Here is a 19,900-nt window from a genome sequence, read left to right as displayed (position 1 = left end):
CGGGATGATAGGATCGGTGCTCGCGTAGAGATCGACCCACAGGAACTGATTACCTACGATGCAGCAAAAACAAATCGTCAATGAGATGATTGATTCACCACAGACACATAATATCAGAACTAGAATAGTGTAGATTGGACAGTAAATTATGTTAGCTGGCACTATAATGGAGTTATCGATGAAAGGAGAGATGGGCCATATGTATCTCACCTTAAAACTGTGCCTCTTGGCAGCTGGGCCTTGTAGTATGACGAGTGGCTATGCTCATAGAGTGAAGAGTGGTGGTTCGCCTCCACCCCATCCCACTCAAGGTTATCCCACCATTCCTTCTCGCAATCAACACTAGGAAGCTTCTCTTTGTTTCCGCTGACAGCGGGAAGGCACCTGAGGTTCCAGCAGCCCCTTATCTTGACAGTCTTCAAATTGGGCGCTGACATCCTGCCCCCACAAATGCACCGCAGGCTGGGAAGCTCATACAGGTGGATGCACCTTAGCTTGGGAAACTGTATAACTTTCTGCTCCTTTTGCTTAGGGTCCAAAGCGAAGACCTCCCTAAGATCTCCGCAACACACAATTTCCAGGATATCCAAGCAAGGCAAAGTGTCCACTGACTCGGACAAGGGAAGCACATGTATGAGCCTAGGGAAATAGTCCAGGTGCAACAGTACTATGTTTACAGAGGAAAACACACGCATTGCACGCCAATACCAGATGTAGCGTGCCTTCAGGAGTTGAGATGCCCAGAATGTGCTCAACTGATGACAGAAGCTATCACCCTCACTTTGTTGGGCAGTACGAAAGACAGTACGCAGCTTGGGGCACCTCTCGACTCGGCACCATTCAAGGCTCCTCCAGTATGAACCTTGTGGGCATGTGATGGAAGAGCTATCATGCACGTGAAGCATGCGAGCATTGTTAAATACAAAACGAGAGGGTGAATCAGCACTAATATTAATTCCTTCGATGTTGCTCTGTTGTTGCTGCAGTAATCCCCTCTTCATCCCCTGATTATCTTGTAAGTGAACATACAAGTCTTGGGCCGTTGGAGTAGGAATAGCTGGGCAATCCCACATCCAGCAGATTACACCTTCGTCGTTATCAGTGCCAGCTTGAGGTCGCTCTGAAAGAAGGCATCACTTGCATATAAATAATTATTAGGCTTGCGCAGACTCCGGATTCCTTGAGCAGCTTCACTGTCACCAACTGTAGCACTACTTGTAGGAGATGAACCCATTTCCATATATACATGAGTGTGCTAAAAAAAATTAACCTGTTCAAGCGACGTAAGGATCCTTTTATCCCTTGGAGAGATGTACCATTTAAATTCAAAGGACGCATGTCGACTGTTGCCCAGTTCAGTAGCAGTAGCAACATGAACAGATGATGATCCCACGGCTGCAATAGGGTCGCTGGGTTTTTCTTCCCAATTAGCTTGGCCATACTGAGTCAAAACTGGATAGTTTTGATCCTGATGCTATTAAGAACTTAGCTTCTGATTCTGATTCTGATTCCGAAGAGGATGAGGATCTAAGAGAGGAAATATTGATGTTATCTTCTCTGTTTAAACCTAAAAGAAAGGTCTGCACTGGTGCATTCAGTGTTAAACCAAAGGTCCGCTGTAATGTTGGTAATGATACCTGATTATATAAAAAGTTTTTTTATGGCTTATATTTTTTGGAATGCTAGAGGATTAGGGGAACCTGAAAAGAGAAGATTTCTCTCAGAAACTATCTCGGAGCATAAGCTAGAATTTGTTTGTATTCAGGAGACAAAAAAGAGCGCGTTCCCTGACCCTTGGCTGGCTGGGGTTAGCGGCCGTTTCACCTTTATTTGGCTTTGGCAGCCATCTGTTGGTGCTTTGGGTGGCTTGCTTATAGGGGTTAGAGAAGATTTATTTGAAGTAGATACTTGTGTAGCTAGTAAATACTTAACTAGGATGACTCTTATGGATAAGAGGACGGGTTTCAAATGGAATCTAGTCAATGTCTATGGAGCTGCTCACTCCCGAGACAAAGAAGATTTTTTGATTGATTTTGTGCATATGCTTGGGTGTAATGATCATCCTTTTGTTGTTGGAGGTGATTTTAATATCATTAGGAGGAGGAAAGATAGGAACAAGGTCAAGAAGCTTCCTAAATGGTCTTTTTTTTCAATTCTATTATTGAGCATTGGGGCCTGAAGGAGCTTGAGCTTTCTGGGCGAAATTTTACCTGGTCGAATAACCAGATTGATCCCCTTTTTGTTAAGTTGGATAGGATCTTAGTTAACCCTGCTTGGGAGTTAAAATTTCCACTAGTTACTGTCAGGACACTGGTTAGAGGTGTCTCTGACCATGCAGCCTTGCTTAGGCATAACGGGGTTAAAACCGTTACAACTAATAAACCTTTTCGTTTTGAATTATGTTTGTTTACCAGAGATGATCTTGCTGCTGTAGTTAATAAAATTTGGCATTCTAATGTGAATGGCAAGGATAATTTGGCCATCTGGATGCTGAAAATGAGGAATTTGAGAAGATGCCTGAAAGGCTGGAATCTCAATGTGGATGGGGCTTATAGGAAAAAGAGAAACACTCTAAGTTCTCAACTAGATGATCTTGATAGGAGATGTGAGCTAACTGGGTTATCAGTAGCTGACTATGAACTTAGGAAAGACCTTCAGCGTAGTTTGAGTAAGATTTTGAGAGAGGAGGAAATCAAATGGTATCAGCGCTCTAAAGAGAGAGATCTCAGGGAAGGGAATAACATCACTAGATATTTTATGATTAAGGCGAGCGGTAGGAAAAGAAAGAACAAGATCTTTCGTTTTGTGCAGGATGGGGTTATTATCCAGGGTGATAAAGAGCTACTGGACTATGCTACCAAGTTCTATAAAGAGCATTTTGGTCCTGTAGACCTGTTACCTATCTCCCTAAGTATTCCTGTTCCTACTTGTTTAGATATTAAAGATAAGAAAATGTTAACTGCTAGATTCTCCTTGGAAGAGATCAAGCTTGCTGTCTTCTCTATGAAACGCAACTGAGCGGCTGGCCCCGATGGAATGCCCGTTGAATTTTACCAAGTATTTTGGGATTTAATTTGTTCCGATCTACTTCAGCTGTTTAATGATTTTTTTGATGGCAAATTGGACCTCTCTAGGCTAAATTATGGTGTTGTTACATTGATTGTGAAAGGCCAGGGGGCTGATAAGATTCAGATGTATAGACCTATCTGTATGCTTAATGTTCCTTTTAAGATTTTTACCAAGGTTTTGAACTCTAGAGCTATGCTAGTTGCGGACAAGATAGTGTCTAAGATCCAAACAGCGTTTATTAAAGGGCATTATTTGTTGGATAATGTAGTAATGTTGCATGAGACCATGCACTATCTTCATAGAAACAAGCTCTCCGGTGTGCTTTTTAAAGTTGATTTTGAGAAAGCTTACGATAAAATTAACTGGGACTTTATGATTTCTGTGTTAGAAATGAAAGGGTTCCCTGAAAAGTTTATTCAGTGGACCAAGTCAGCCATTGTTGATGGGAAAGTCGCTATTACTTTAAATGATATGTTGGGTAATTATTTTACTACTAGAAAAGGTCTAAGGCAGGGGGATCCCTTCTCCCCCTAGCTGTTTAATATCGTTGCTGATGTCCTGGTGACCCTGGTTGGAAGGGCTCAGGAGCAAGGGTTTATAAAAGGTTTAGCCCCTCAGATTTATCAAGGTGGCCTTTCTATTTTACAATATGCTGATGACACGATTTTTTGTTTTGAGGACGACTTGGAAGGAGCTAGGAATCTTAAAATCATCCTTTGTGTCTTTGAGCACTTGACTGGTCTAAAAATTAATTTTTTAAAAAGCGAGGTTTATTGCTTCGGTGAGCCGAAAGTAAGATAGGAGGAATATGCTCAGATCTTTACTTGCACAATTGGAACCTTTCCTTTTCGCTATCTGGGTATGCCTCTACACTATAAGAAACTTAGTAATAGCGATTGGAAACCTGCTGAGGAGAAATGTGAGAAGAAAGCAGCTACCTGGCAAGGGAGCTTGCTTCCTATGGGAGAGAGACTTATGCTAACTGAGACTTGCTTGAGTAGTGTTCCTAGTCACATGCTTTCCATCTTTAGATTGCCTAAAGGTGTGGGTAAACGCTTTGATTTTTTCCGAGCTCGTTTGGTTTGGCAAGAAAGGGAGGGAGTGCGGAAGTACCACCTGGTCAACTGGAATGATGTGTGCCAACCTAGGGACCAGGGAGGACTGGGGGTTACTAATCTAGATGTTAAAAATGTTAGTCTTCTCTGTAAGTGGCTCTGGAGACTAGAAAATGAGGAGGGGGACTGGCAGGAGTTGATTAGAGCAAAGTATCTGAAGAAGAAAACTTTGACTCAATGCGAATCATCTCCTAACCACTCCCACTTCTGGAATGGCTTAATGGAAGTTAATAATATTTTCTATAGCTGTTGTCAGAGAATTGTGGGGGATGGTCGTAAAACTAGATTTTGGGAAGATGCGTGGATAAAGGATAAACCTCTTTGTTTGATTTTTCCTCGTCTTTATAATCTAACTTTTTGCAAACATGTTACTGTTGAGAAAGTATTTGCCATGGAGTTTAATTGCATTAGGTTCAGAAGATGTTTATATGGGGAGACTCTTGATATGTGGAATAAGTTACTCTATATGTGTGGTCAGGTGATTTTGTCGGATAAGCCTGACAAAGTTAAATGGCTACTTACAAACTCCGGTAGCTTCTCCGTTAAATCTCTGTATCACTATCTTATAGCTAGACAAGCCGTTTTCTCTTTTAATAAACTTTGGAGGATGAAGATGCCTCTTAAAGTTAAGGCATTCTCTTGGTTAGTAATCAAAAGGAAAATCTGTATAAAAAGGCTGGAAAGGTGCTAAGTTTTGTGAATTTTGTGACTGTGAAGAGAGTGTGAATCATTTATTTTTCTCTTGCTCCTTAGCTAAGTTCCTGTGGAATATTGTGGGATGTGCTCTAGGGAGCCAGAGAGCTCCAATGTCTTTTTTCGACTTATGCCAGAACTGGTTGTCTAGCTATACTGGCAAAGATAGAGTAGTTGTTTTATTGGGTATTGCTGCTCTCTTGTGGTCTATATGGAAAACAAGGAACAAATCCTGTTTTCAAAGTGTTATGCCTAGAGATCCTATGGACATTATCTTTCTTGTTTGTTCCCTACTTGACTCATGGAAAAATCTGCAGAAAAGAGGGGTGCAAAGCATGCTTCATCAGGTGTCTAGGCGTATCATGAGGGTGACTCGTGATATCTTCAGAGGAGGGCATGGTTTGGCGCCGCATGTGAGAAGGATTCTGTGAAGCTAGCCGCTGGAAATGCTTGCTGGCTTCAAAGCATTTAGGTTATTTTGGTTATTGTCATTTAGTCTGCTGATACCTTTGTAGCTAGCATAGCACTAGGCCCTTCCATGGCTAGTTTTGGACTGTTTGAAGCATCCTAATGTGGTGATATATATCAGTGGTGTGATGATTTGGCTGGATAGGCTGGAGCATCCTGATGTGGCTTCTAGATCAGTGATGTAATGGTGGTTTGATGCCTTGTAAACAACTCCATTTTCATAATGAAAATGGGGGCCGTGTGGCCCCTTCGATCGAAAAAAAAAAATTAGCTTGGCCAGGTGATGTAGATCGTGTGGTGTCGATGTGCCGTACCTGTAAAACCTTTGTCCTTTTGTTTTCTGGTGGCCATAATATTGCATAAAGCTTCTCACAGCCCAACAAGATGAGGAATTTGATATTGTTAATTTCCAACTCTCTGAGGTCGAGGGCTTTCACTGCTGTGCCTGAGAGGTCCAACTCCTCGAGTTTCTCTAGATCTCCTTGCAATAGTATACTCTTCAACTGAGAACAACCTCGGAAGGAAATTCTAGATATCCCGGCGTAGTCATGAGTATAAGAATCACGCGAGAAGGTGAATGACTCAAGCGATGGGGGCAGCATGCGGGGACAACCTGTTCTGTTGGGGAACGTAGCAGAAATTCAAAATTTTTCCACGTGTCACCAAGATCTATCTATGGAGAAACCAGCAACGAGGGGAAGGAGAGTGCATCTACATACCCTTGTATATCGCTAAGCGGAAGCATTCAACAGAACGGGGTTGAAGGAGTTGTACTCGTCGTGATCCAAATCACCGAAGATCCTAGTGCCGAACGGACGGCACCTCCGCGTTCAACACACGTACAGCCCGGTGACGTCTCCCATGCCTTGATCCAGCAAGGTGAGAGGGAGAGGTTGGGGAAGACTCCGTCCAGCAGCAGCACGACGGCGTGGTGGTGATGGAGGAGCGTGGAAATCCTGCAGGGCTTCGCCATGCACCGCGGGAGAGGAGGAGTACTTGGGAGAGGGGAGGGTTGTGCCAGGGGAAGCGTGTAGCTCCCATGCGCCTCCCCACTATATATAGGGGTGGAGGGGGCTGGTTTCTTGCCCTCCAAGTCCACTGGGGCGTTGTCAAAGGTGGGTGGAAAGAAATCCCATCATTTCTTCCCCACCGATTGTTATCCCCCTTTTTTAGGGATCTCGATCTTATCCCTTCGGGATATGATTTTATTCCTTCTAAGGGGGGATCTTGGTGCGCCTTGACCAGGGGTGTGGGGCCTTTACCCCACTACCCACGTTCATGTGGGTCCCCCATGCAGGTGGGCCCCACTCCGGAACCTTCTAGAACCTTCCCGGTACAATACCGAAAAATTCCGAACATTTTCCGGTGGCCAAAATAGTACTTCCCATATATAAATCTTTACCTCCGGACCATTCTGGAACTCCTCGTGACGTCCGGGATCTCATCCGGGACTCCGAACAACATTCAGTAACCACATACAAACTTCCTTTATAACCCTAGCGTCATCGAACCTTAAGTGTGTAGACCCTACGGGTTCGGGAGACACGTAGACATGACCGAGACATTCTCCGGTCAATAACCAACAGCGGGATCTGGATACCCATGTTGGCTCCCACATGTTCCACGATGATCTCATCGGATGAACCACGATGTCAAGGACTCAATCGATCCCGTATACAATTCCCTTTGTCTAACGGTATTGTACTTGCTCGAGATTCGATCGTCGGTATACCGATACCTTGTTCAATCTCGTTACCGGCAAGTCTCTTTACTCGTTCCGTAACACATCATCCCGTGATCAACCCCTTCGTCACATTGTGCACATTATGATGATGTCCTACCGAGTGGGCCCAGAGATACCTCTCCGTTTACACGGAGTGACAAATCCCAGTCTCGATTCGTGCCAACCCAACAGATACTTTCGGAGATACCTGTAGTGCACCTTTATAGCCACCCAGTTACGTTGTGACGTTTGGTACACCCAAAGCATTCCTACGGTATCCGGGAGTTGCACAATCTCATGGTCTAAGGAAAAGATACTTGACATTAGAAAAGCTTTAGCATACGAACTACACGATCTCTGTGCTAGGCTTAGGATTGGGTCTTGTCCATCACATCATTCTCCTAATGATGTGATCCCGTTATCAACGACATCCAATGTCCATGGTCAGGAAACCGTAACCATCTATTGATCAACGAGCTAGTCTACTAGAGGCTTACTAGGGACATGGTGTTGTCTATGTATCCACACATGTATCTGAGTTTCCTATCAATACAATTATAGCATGGATAATAAACGATTATCATGAACAAGGAAATATAATAATAACTAATTTATTATTGCCTCTAGGGCATATTTCCAACAGTCTCCCACTTGCACTAGAGTCAATAATCTAGTTCACATCGCCATGTGATTAACACTCACAGGTCACATCGCCATGTGACCAACATCAAAAGAGTTTACTAGTGTCACTAAACTAGTTCACATCATCATGTGATTAAGACTCAATGAGTTCTGGGGTTTGATCATGTTTTGCTTGTGAGAGAGGTTTTACTCAACGGGTCTGAACCTTTCAGATCCGTGTGTGCTTTGCAAATTTCTAGGTCATATTGTAAACGCTTCTTCCATGCTCCACTTGGAGCTATTCCAAATGGTTGCTCCACTATACGTATCCGGTTTGCTACTCAGAGTCACTCGGATTGGTGTTAAAGCTTGCACCGACGTAACCCTTTACGCCGAACTCTTTATCACCTCCATAATCGAGAAACATGTCCTTATTTACTCCAAGGACAATTTTGACCGCTGTCCAATGATCCATTCCTGGATCATTCTTGTACCCCTTGACTGACTCATGGCAAGACACACTTCCACTGCGGTACTCAGCATAGCATACTGTAGAGCCTACGTCTAAGGCATAGGGGACGACCTTCGTCCTTTCTCTCTTTTCTGCTGTGGTCGAGCTTTAAGTCTTAACTTTATACCTTACATCTCAGGCAAGAACTCCTTCTTTGACTGATCCATCTTGAATACCTTCAAGATCATGTCAAGGTATGTGCTCACTTGAAAGTACTATTAAGCATTTTGATCTATCTTATAGATCTTGATGCTTATTGTTCAAGTAGCTTAATCTAGGTTTTCACTTGAAAAACACTTTTCAAATAACCCTATATGCTTTACAGAAAATTCTACATCATTTCTGACCATCAATATGTCAACAACATATACTCATCAGAAATTCTATAGTGCTCCCACTCACTTCTTTGGAAATACAAGTTTCTCATAAACTTTGTATAAACAAAAATCTTTGATCATCTTATCAAAGTACATATTCCAACTCTGAGATGCTTACTCCAGTCCTTAGAAGGATTGCTGGAGCTAGCATACCTTTTAGCATCCTTAGGATCGACAAAACCTTTTTGATTGTATCACATACAACCTTTCCTTACGAAAACCGGTAAGGAAATTCGTTTTGACATCCATCTGCCAGATTTCATAAATGCAGCTAATGCTAACTTGATTCCGACGGACTTTAAGCATCGCTACGGATGAGAAAATCTCATTGCAGTCAACTCCTTGAACTTGTGAAAAACTCTTCGCCACAAGTCGAGCTTCATAGACGGTGACATTACCGTCCACGTCCATCTTCTTCTTAAAGATCCATTTATCTCAATGGCTTGCCGATCATCGGGCAAGTCCACCAAAGTCCATGCTTTGTTCTGATAAATGGATCCTATCTCGGATTTCATGGTTTCTAACCATTTGTCGGAATTTGGGCCCACCATCGCTTCTCCATAGCTCGTAGGTTCATTGTTGTCTAGCAACATGACCTTCAAGACAGGATTACTGTACCACTCTAAAGTAGTACGCATCCTTGTCACCCTACGAGGTACGGTAGTGACTTGATCCGAAGTTTCATGATCACTATCATAAGCTTCTACTTCAATTGGTGTAGGTGCCACAGGAACAACTTCCTGTGCCCTGCTACACACTGGTTGAAGTGATGGTTCAATAACCTCATCAAGTCTCCACCATCCTCCCACTCAACTTTTTGAGACAAACTTTTCCTCGAGAAAGGACCCAATTCAAGAAACAATCCCTATTGCTTTCGGATCTAAATTAGGAGGTATACCCAACTGTTTTGGGTGTCCTATGAAGATGCATTTTATCCGCTTTGGGTTCGAGCTTATCAACCTGAAACTTTTTCACATAAGCATCGCAGCCCCAAACTTTTAAGAAACGACAACTTAGGTTTCTCCAAACCATAGTTCAAATGGTGTCGTCTCAACGGAATTACATGGTGCCCTATTTTAAAGTGAATGTGGTTGTCTCTAATGCCTAACCCATAAACGATAGTGGTAATTCGACAAGAGACATCATGGTATGCACCATATCCAATAGGGTGCAGTTATGATGTTCGGACACATCATCACAATATGGTGTTCCAGGCGGTATTAATTGTGAAACAATTTCCACAATGTCTTAATTACGTGCCAAAGCTGATAACTCAGATACTCATCTCTATGATCATATCATAGACATTTTATCCTCTTGTCACGACGATCTTCAACTTCACTCTGAAATTACTTGAACCATTCAATAATTCAGACTTGCGTTTCATCAAGTAAATATACTCAGTATCTACTCAAATCATCCGTGAAGTAAGAACATAACGATATCCACTGCGTGCCTCAGCACTCATTGGACTGCACACATCAAAATGTGTTACTTCCAACAAGTTGCTATCTTGTTCCATCTTACTGAAATCGAGGCTTTTTTAGTCATCTTGCCCATGTGGTATAATTTGCATATCTCAAGTGATTCAAAATCATGTGAGTCCAAATGATCCATCTGCATGGAGTTTCTTCATGCGTATACACCAATACACATGGTTCGCATGTCTCAAACTTTTCAAAAACGAGTGAGTCCAAAGATCCATCAGCATGGAGCTTCTTCATGCATTTTATACCAATATGACTTACATGGCAGTGCCACAAGTGAGTGGTACTATCATTACTATCTTATATCTTTTGGCATGAAAATGTGTATCACTACGATCGAGATTCAATAAACCATTCCTTTAGGTGCAAGACCATTGAAGGTATTATTCAAATAAATAGAGTAACCATTATTCTCCTTAAATGAATAACCGTATTGCGATAGACATAATCCAATCATGTCTATGCTCAACGCAAACACCAAATGACAATTATTCAGGTTTAATACTAATCTTGATGGTAGAGGGAGCGTGCGATGTTTGATCACATCAAACTTGGAAACACTTCCAACACATATTGTCAGCTCACCTTTAGCTAGTCTCCGTTTATTCCGTAGCTCTTTTATTTCGAGTTGCTAACACTTAGCAACCGAACCGGTATCTTAATACCCTGGTGCTACTAGGAGTACTAGTAAAGTACACATTAACATAATGTATATCCAATATACTTCTATCGACCTTGTCAGCCTTCTCATCTACCAAGTATCTAGGGTAATTCTGCTCCAGTGGTTGTTCCCCTTATTACAGAAGCACTTAGTCTCGGGTTTGGGTTCAACCTTGGGTTTCTTCACTAGAGCAGCAGCTGATTTGCCGTTTCATGAAGTATCCCTTCTTGCCCTTGCCCTTCTTGAAACTAGTGGTTTCACCAACCATCAACAATTGATGCTCCTTCTTGATTTCTACTTTCGCGGTGTCAAACATCGCGAATACCTCAAGGATCATCATATCTATCCCTGATATGTTATAGTTCATCATGAAGCTCTAGCAGCTTGGTGGCAATGACTTTGGAGAAACATCACTATCTCATCTGGAAGATCAACTCCCACTCGATTCAAGTGATTGTTGCACTCAGACAATCTGAGCACAAGCTCAACGATTGAGCTTTTCTCCCTTAGTTTGCAGGCTAAGAAAATTGTCGGAGGTCTTATACCTCTTGACGTGGGCACGAGCCTGAAATCCCAATTTCAGCCCTCGAAAACATCTCATATGTTCCACGACGTTTCGAAAACGTCTTTGGTGCCTCAACTCTAAACCGTTTAACTGAACTATCATGTAGTTATCAAAACGTGTATGTCCAGTGTTCGCAACATCCACAAACGCCGTTTGGGGTTCAGCACACTGAGCGGTGCATTAAGGACATAAGCTTTCTACTGTCCGCATAATCGCTACTGTCAACTTTCAACTATATTTTCTCTAGGAACATATCTAAACAGTGGAACTATAGCGTGAGCTTACGACATAATTTGCAAAGATCTTTTGACTATGTTCAGGATAATTAAGTTTATCTTATGAACTCCCACTCAGATAGACATCCCTCTAGTCATCTAAGTGATTACATGATCCGAGTCAACTAGGCCATGTCCGATCATCACGTGAGACGGACTAGTTATCATCGGTGAACATCTTCATGTTGATCGTATCTACTATACGACTCATGCTCGACCTTTCGGTCTCTGTGTTCCCAGGCCATGTCTGTACATGCTAGGCTCGTCAAGTTAACCCTAAGTGTTTTGCATGTGTAAAACTGTGTTACACCCGTTGTATGTGAACGTAAGGATCTATCACACCCGATCATCACGTGGTGCTTCGAAACGACGAACTTTAGCAATGGTGCACAGTTAGGGGAGAACACTTCTTGAAATTGTTGTAAGGGATCATCTTATTTACTACCGTCATTCTAAGTAAACAAGATGCATAAACATAATAAACATCACATGCAATTATATAGTAGTGACATGATATGGCCAATATCATATAGCTCCATTGATCTCCATCTTCGGGGCTCCATGATCATCATCGTCACCGGCATGACACCATGATCTCCATCATCATGATCTCCATCATCGTGTCTTCATGAAGTTGTCTCGCCAACTATTACTTCTACTACTATGGCTACCGGTTAGCAATAAAGTAAATTAATTACATGGCGTTGTTTAATGACACGCAGGTCATACAATAAATTAAGACAACTCCTATGGCTCCTGCCGTTGTCATACTCATCGACATGCAAGTCGTGATTCCTATTACAAGAACATGATCAATCTCATACATCACATATCATTCATCACATTCGTCTTGGCCATATCACATCACATAGCATACCCTGCAAAAACAAGTTAGACGTCCTCTAATTGTTGTTTGCATGTTTTACGTGGCTGCTATGGGTTTCTAGCAAGAATGTTTCTAGCAACAAAGGTGCAACACCCATAGCTTCTGGAAGCATGAAATGTCTTCGTTGTGGCTTGGATGCTTATTAGATGTGATATTTCTGCAGTTGTTCAGCTGGAGGAGCCTTAGCTAGCTGCAACACAGGAAGGGAGGCGATTGAAAACTGAATCCGCAGCAAGAGAGATGTAACGCATGCAGCTTGCTGCTGTGTGAATGTTGGAATATGCCATCTGGTAATGTTGCGATCTGGTAATCGACGTAGTCCTTTGGTAAGATGAAGCATGATGTGACCTCAGAAAGATCCATGCCAATCTCATCAGGCACCAGTCCTTTCTTGTGTTCACGAATAGCAAGCGGTCAAGAAGCCTGCACTGCAGGTAGCGAAAAACGTCATCATTAGTGTGGAAACGAAGTTCCACTGACATGTTGCTCCGTAGAGCATCGGCTACTCCCCATGCTGACCTATCGCCTTGCCCTTGTATAATCCCATCGCATACAAAGTAGTTAAAAACATGGTTCTCCCAGTACCCCCAACCGAACCAACTGACAGATCCCAGTGCATAGGTGTACTGGAAGCACTTGTCAACAATCATATGGTTCATGTAAGGCTCTGGAATACCCATATAAGTGACAACCTCTTTGGCCTCTTCCAATAATGCTTCATCATGTTAGATGTGTATAGTTCATTGTGTACATCCCCATTGTATAAGGGGCTTTTCTGCACTTTCACACACATGTATATGTAATGGCCTTTGGCCCTCAGGAAATACTAGTTGCTCATTCCTAACATGGTATCAGATGCTTAGGTTCATCTCCCACTCCCGCACGCTCGCAGCTCCGTGCCCCGCTCCCCCGTCGCCGGCCTCCCTCTCCCTCATATCCGGCCTCTTCCCGCGCTGCTCCCCGCTTGCGCGGGTTCCCCTCTGCTCGCGCCTGCTCTGCTACGCCCGCGTTGCTCCCTCCTCTCCACTCGCGCATGCTCTGCTGCGCCGTGGATCGGGCACTCCTCGCCAGATCCCGCTGAGGTCGGGGCTCCCCAGCGTCGGGAAGGACCTCCACTTCGCGCGCCGGGTCGCGTCCTCCTCTGGCCGGTCGCCGCCTCGTTGATTCCACCCCGTGTCGCGCCAGATCCCGCTGAGGTCGGGGCTCCCCAGCGTCGGGCAGGGCCTCCACTTCGTGCGCCGGGCCGCGTCCTCCTCTGACCGGTCGCCGTCTCGCCGATTCCGCCCCGCATCGAGCGCTCTGCTCGATCTGCCTCGTCTACAGGCGCGCGAGAGGGAGCGCCTTTGCTTGTTTTTTTGGCCCCGTCGTTGACTCCTGGCAGCAGAGCGCTCTGCGAGATCTAGCTCGGGTTTTTCGCTCCCGCCTCCTTCCGGCCCTCCCGCTGCTGTGCTCACCGCGAGTGTCCTCCCTCAGTTTGCTTCCGAGTTCATGGGACTTGGCACAGTTGCAGCGATGTGGTCTTATCTCTGTCAGCGCTATCAGCCCTCTGGTGATGCTCTCTACCTATCTATGGTGCGCCAGGAGCACGCACTCCAGCAAGGTGATTCCTCTGTTGATGAGTTCTATTCACAGTGCTCTGCCATCTGGCGCCAGCTTGAATCTCTTTGGACAGTTGTTTGTGGAACCTGTCGTTGCTGTCAGACTACTCGGTCTGATCTGGAGTTTCAGCGGGTCCATGAGTTCTTATCTCGTCTCCGGTCGGAGTTTGAGCCTCAACGTGCTCACTTGCTTGCTCGTGGTCGTGTTCCTATCTCAGAGATACTTGCTGAGCTTCGTGCTGAGGAGACCCACCTTTGCTCTGCTGGGTTGCTTCTGTTTCCGTCAGTATTGGCTGCTCGTGCCCCTGTGGCGTCTGCTCGCCTCACTGCTCCGCCGCTCCTGCATACTCCTCCAGGGGGGTGAGCCGTCCTCCTTATGCTGAGAAGGGCACGTCGCGCCGTGACACTGTCTGTGGTTACTGCTCCCGGTCAGGTCACCCAGAGTCTGACTGTCGCCAGAAGAAGCGAGATCAGAGGCGCTCCTCCTCCAGCGGGACTCCCGTGTCTTCCTCGACTCCGTCACTCACTGACCAGGACATTGTTTGCCTCAAGCGCCTCCTTGCTTTCTCAGGCTCTACGTCGACTGGTTCAGCTGCTGCTATGACTGCAGCCCCTTCTCCACCACCGCAGGCATCTACACAGTCAGGTACATCTTCGTGGGTTTTGGATTCTGGAGCCTCCTTCCACTTGTCTTTTGATTCTTCTATGTTGTCTTCTCTCCAACCTCTTGATTTGCCTGTCAATGTTCTTACCGCCGATGGCACACCTCTTCCTGTTGCTAGTCATGGTATTCTTTCCACTCCATCTTTTTCTGTTTCGAGTGTTTCACATGTTCCTCGCCTTACCATGAATCTTTTGTCTGCTGCCCAACTTACTGATTCTGGTTGTCGTGTCATTCTTGACACCGACTCTTGCTCCATTCAGGATCATCGCACCAAAGCTTTGGTTGGTGCTGGCCCCCGACGCCGTGAGTCAGATGGCCTTTGGGAGGTTGACTGGCTTTGTGTTCCTTCCGCTGCCACCACCTCTGCCAGCTCCCATGCTCTTGCTGCCTCTTCGTCTGCGTCCTTCCAGCAGTGGCATCATCGACTTGGTCACATCTGTGGCTCTCGTTTATCTTCCTTAGTGCGTCAGGGCCTCTTAGGGTCTGTATCTGGAGATGTCTCCTTACATTGTAATGGTTGCAGACTTGGCAAATAGACTCAGTTACCTTATCCTACTAGTGAGTCAGTATCTCAGCATCCGTTTGACTTAGTTCATTCTGATGTCTGGGGTCCTGCTCCCTTTGATTCGAAAGGTGGTCATCGCTACTATGTTTTGTTTATTAATGATTTCTCTCGCTACACTTGGCTCTACTTCATGAAATCTCGTAGCGAGGTTCTCTTTATATACAAACGTTTTGCTGCCATGGTTCACACCCAGTTTGCCACGTCCATTCATACTTTTCGTGCTGACTCTGCTGGGGAGTATATCTCTCAGCTGTTGCATGGTTTTCTAGCGGAACAGGGTACTCTTGCCCAGTTCTCATGTCCTGGGGCTCATGTTCAGAATGGTGTTGCCGAACGCAAGCATCGTCATTTGCTTGAGACGGCTCGTGCGCTAATGATTGCTGCTTCCCTTCCACCCCATTTTTGGGCTGAGGCTATTTCGGCATCCACCTATCTCATCAACATTCAGCCATCGACTGCTCTTCAGGGTGGTATTCCTATGGAGTGTCTCACTGGTCGCTCTCCCGACTACTCAGCTCTTCGTATGTTTGGATGTGTGTGCTATGTTCTTCTTGCCCCCCGAGAACGCACCAAACTGACTGCTCAGTCGGTTGAGTGTGTCTTCCTTGGCTACAGCGATGAGCACAAGGGCTATCGATGTTGGGATCCTGTAGGTCGTCGCTTGCACATCTCACGTGATGTGACCTTTGATGAGTCTCGTTCCTACTACCCACGTTCTTCTTCCTCGAGCTTCTCTGTCGATGACCTTGCTTTCCTTCTCCTTCCCGATACACCCCGCTACGTGCCTCCTGTGTCACCTCTTCCTCTGGCACCTCTCCTCCCCTCTCCCTCACCACCGACCCCATCCTCTCCATCCTCCTCCTCCACCTCTCCAGCATCATCTTCAGTCCATCGCCCTCTCTCACCGTTTCCTCTCCACTATACTCGTTGCCCTCATACTGAGGATGTATCCCCTGATGAGCCTTCCACCTCTGGTGCTCCTCCCTCCACATCTCCCCCGGTTCATAATCTCCGTGCTCCGCCTTGCCCCCCACCTGATCGCTACTCCCCTGATCGGTATGGTCTCTCTGCCATTGCTGAGCCCACTTCCTATCGGACTGCCATGACTCAGCCTGAGTGGCAGCTTGCGATGGCCGAAGAGCTTGCTGCCCTTGAGCGCTCTGGCACTTGGGATCTGGTTCCTCTCCCTTCCGGCGTTCGTCCCATCACCTGCAAGTGGGTCTACAAGGTTGAGACTCGCTCCGATGGTTCTCTTGAGCGCTACAAAGCTCGTCTTGTAGCCCGTGGTTTCCAACAGGAGCAGGGACGCGATTATGATGAGAAATTCGCTCCTGTGGCCCACATGACCACTATTCGCACTCTTCTTGCTGTAGCTTCTGTTCATCAGTGGTCTATCTCTCAACTTGATGTTCAGAATGCTTTTCTCAATGGCGAGTTGCGTGAGGAGGTTTATATGCAGCCACCACAGGGGTACTATGCTCCGGATGGTATGGTCTGTAGACTTCGCCGCTCTCTATATGGTCTCAAACAGGCCCCTCGTGCCTGGTTTGAGCGCTTCGCCTCTGTGGTGACCGCCGCTGGTTTCTTGCCCAGTGACCATGATCCCGCGCTGTTTGTTCACACGTCTCCTCGTGGTCGGACTCTTCTCCTTCTCTATGTTGATGACATGATCATCACTGGTGACGACACTGACTACATCGCCTTTGTTAAGGCTCGCCTTCGCGACCAGTTTCTTATGACTGATCTTGGTCCACTTCGCTATTTTCCTGGGATTGAGATCTCCTCGACCTCTGATGGCTTCTACATCTCCCAAGAACAATATATTCAGGATCTTCTTGCTCGCGCTGCTCTCGGTGATGAGCGCACGGTTGTGACTCCTATGGAGCTCAACTTCAGTTTCGTGCCACCGATGGTGACCCTCTTCCTAATCCCACTCGCTATCGTCATCTTGTTGGCAGTCTTGTCTATCTTGCTGTTACGCGTCCTGACATCTCCTATCCTGTCCACATCCTAAGTCAGTTTGTTTCAGGCCCCACCGCTGTCCACTATAGTCATCTCCTCCGTGTTCTACGATATCTTCGTGGCACGATCTCTCAGCGCCTTTTCTTTCCCCGCTCCAGCTCTCTTGAGCTCCAGGCCTACTCTGATGCTACCTGGGCTAGTGATCCCTCGGATCGACGCTCGCTGTCTGCTTATTGTGTCTTTCTTGGTGGCTCTCTTATTGCCTGGAAGACAAAGAAGCAGACTGCAGTTTCTCGCTCGAGTAAAGAGGCTGAGTTGCGAGCCATGGCTATGTTGACGGCTGAGGTGATCTGGTTACGGTGGTTACTTGAGGACTTTGGTGTGTCTGCTCCTACCTCCACTCCTCTACTGTCCGACAGTACCGGTGCTATCAGTATTGCGCGTGACCCGATGAAGCATGAGCTCACCAAGCACATCGGTGTGGATGCCCACTTTGTGCGTGCTGCTGTGCAGGATCAGACTCTCGCTCTTCACTATGTGCCCTCTGAGTTACAGTTGGCTGACTTCTTCACGAAGGCACAGACTCGAGCGCAGCATGGGTTTTTCCTCTCCAAAGTCAGTGTTGTTGATCCACCCTGAGTTTGAGGGGGGGGGTGTTAGATGTGTATAGTTCATTGTGTACATCCCCATTGTATAAGGGGCTTTTCTGCACTTTCACACACATGTATATGTAATGGCCTTTGGCCCTCAGGGAATACTAGTTGCTCATTCCTAACACATCACAGATGCAATCATCATGAGAATAATTGACAACAACATCAGTATGCAGCTCCATCCTTTCCCGTTCCTTGAAATTTATGTATTTGGATTGAAACCTCCCGTGCCAGGTCCACAACACCTTATAATACTCAAAAATGATATTGCTGGGACACCACACTCATAGAGATCAATGTATTTGTCACTTCCATTGTGAAATATCACCACAAATATACTGCTAGCAAGCTTTCTGAAGATTTCTGTTCTGATATCTGGTATCACCCCTCGATAGCCTTCGACTATCCCACTGAAATCATCCTCCTCGTCCCACTGATCTAAGATGGCCATCACCGATGGCGGAAGCTCCACTTCCTCCGCGATTGCCTTCTGCAGGGACCTCATGCTTTTCCACAACGAGCAATCCACATGAATAACCCTGTCAAACTTTGATTTTGAGGATTTCAGGCGTTGCGCTACTGCCTTGAATGCCGCTGATGCCCCAACTCCATCCCAACCACGGACGAAGATCACATTTCCTTTGCTTGTATCCTCTAAAATGCCAATTGTCTCTCCTGCTGCAGCATCGATGTTTTTTTGCTTGGATCTCTATCTTCTGCAATGTTCAGTCAACAATTTAGCCTTATTTTTAACTCTTTCGTCTCAAACTCATAACTGAAAGTGAAAAGGTTCCTACGAAGGAATACAACTAATGAATATCCTGGTCGGTTGAGCTCACTAGGTAAACAAGCAAAGTAAGCCAATATCTGCAGCATTAACCACTGAAGATCGAGGTGCATGCGTGATGGACTATGTACCTCCGGCATGACGAACCAATCCTTTGAATGTCAGCAGTTCCGTTTTGAATCTCTAGCCCATAGATTGGTCTGCAGCATTCTTCAGATCCAATTTCCTTTCTTTCCTAAAACACAAGAGATTGAGACAATCGTTTGGAGAAATTATAACATGATGCTTTGTTCAAAGGAAGCTATAAACTTGGAGAAGCAATTAATCAATGTGCATATATGCATATACAGAGGATTGGTGTCGTTACCTTGGTTAATTGCTGCAGTGGTACAAGCCTTGATACGCTACGCAAACAAACTGAAAGTTGCACACACTCGCATGGTGGCAAATTAATACTGTATAATCTTAGGTAGCTAGTATGAGAAATGGCCCATGCATATCCATACACATTAGATGCTTTCCTTTTGTTTGCTTTGCTTTTCTCTTTGCTTTCCCTCACGAAAGCAAAAGCTGTGAATTCTTTGCTTCTGCACATCCATCATCAGATTCTTTGCTTGCTTCGTGGTTTGCTTTGTTGTCGCTGGGATATAAAGGAAAGGATAAATCTGGCTAGTTTGCTTTGTTGTCTGTCATGTCATCCCGTTAGTTGACCTACTTATGTATGAGGCTACCATTCCCTTGTAAAGGCCATGAATAATAATAAAACTTGCATGAGGAAGAGTATTAAAGTAGTTCAGGTTATATATACTTGTATCCTTATTACTGTACACAGTTCAAGACTTGAAAAGAGAAGTCAAGCGAGAATCTGCTGAGTGCTCCGCTAGGGTTCCGCCTGCGCCGCCGCCGGCTCGATCCCCCGCCGCGGGTAACTGCCGCCTCCAGCCCTCGTTCTTGCCCCCAGCCCTCGCTCCCCCCTTTCCCCCCTCCCCTGTACCCCCGCGTCGCCTCCCCGAGCGAGGCGACCGGGGCCCCTTCCCCATTCCTCTCCAGCGTGCCCCCCTAGCTCCTCCCCCCTCCCGCCGCCGCAATGCGCGCCGCCGGGCCTTGCCCGCGTGGTGCCGGCGGCGGCGGGTCTGCTTGTCCCTGCGCGCGGCCTCCCCTGCTCGGGAGATGGTGGCTGGCAGCCGTGCTCCTCGGCTGGTGATGGTGCGGCTTGGCGG

At 45.9% G+C, this 19,900-nt stretch overlaps 1 pseudogene; it reads right to left on the bottom strand.

The window, feature by feature from the left end:
* Positions 1–206: 206 nt before the first annotated feature.
* LOC119347336 lies at positions 207–18,820 on the bottom strand (annotated as a pseudogene).
* Positions 18,821–19,900: the final 1,080 nt, after the last annotated feature.

Source organism: Triticum dicoccoides, unplaced genomic scaffold (assembly GCF_002162155.2).
Source record: "Triticum dicoccoides isolate Atlit2015 ecotype Zavitan unplaced genomic scaffold, WEW_v2.0 scaffold6402, whole genome shotgun sequence".
NCBI lineage: Eukaryota > Viridiplantae > Streptophyta > Magnoliopsida > Poales > Poaceae > Triticum > Triticum dicoccoides.
Note: the sequence above shows the minus strand (reverse complement) of the source record. Positions and strands in the feature narration are given on the sequence as shown.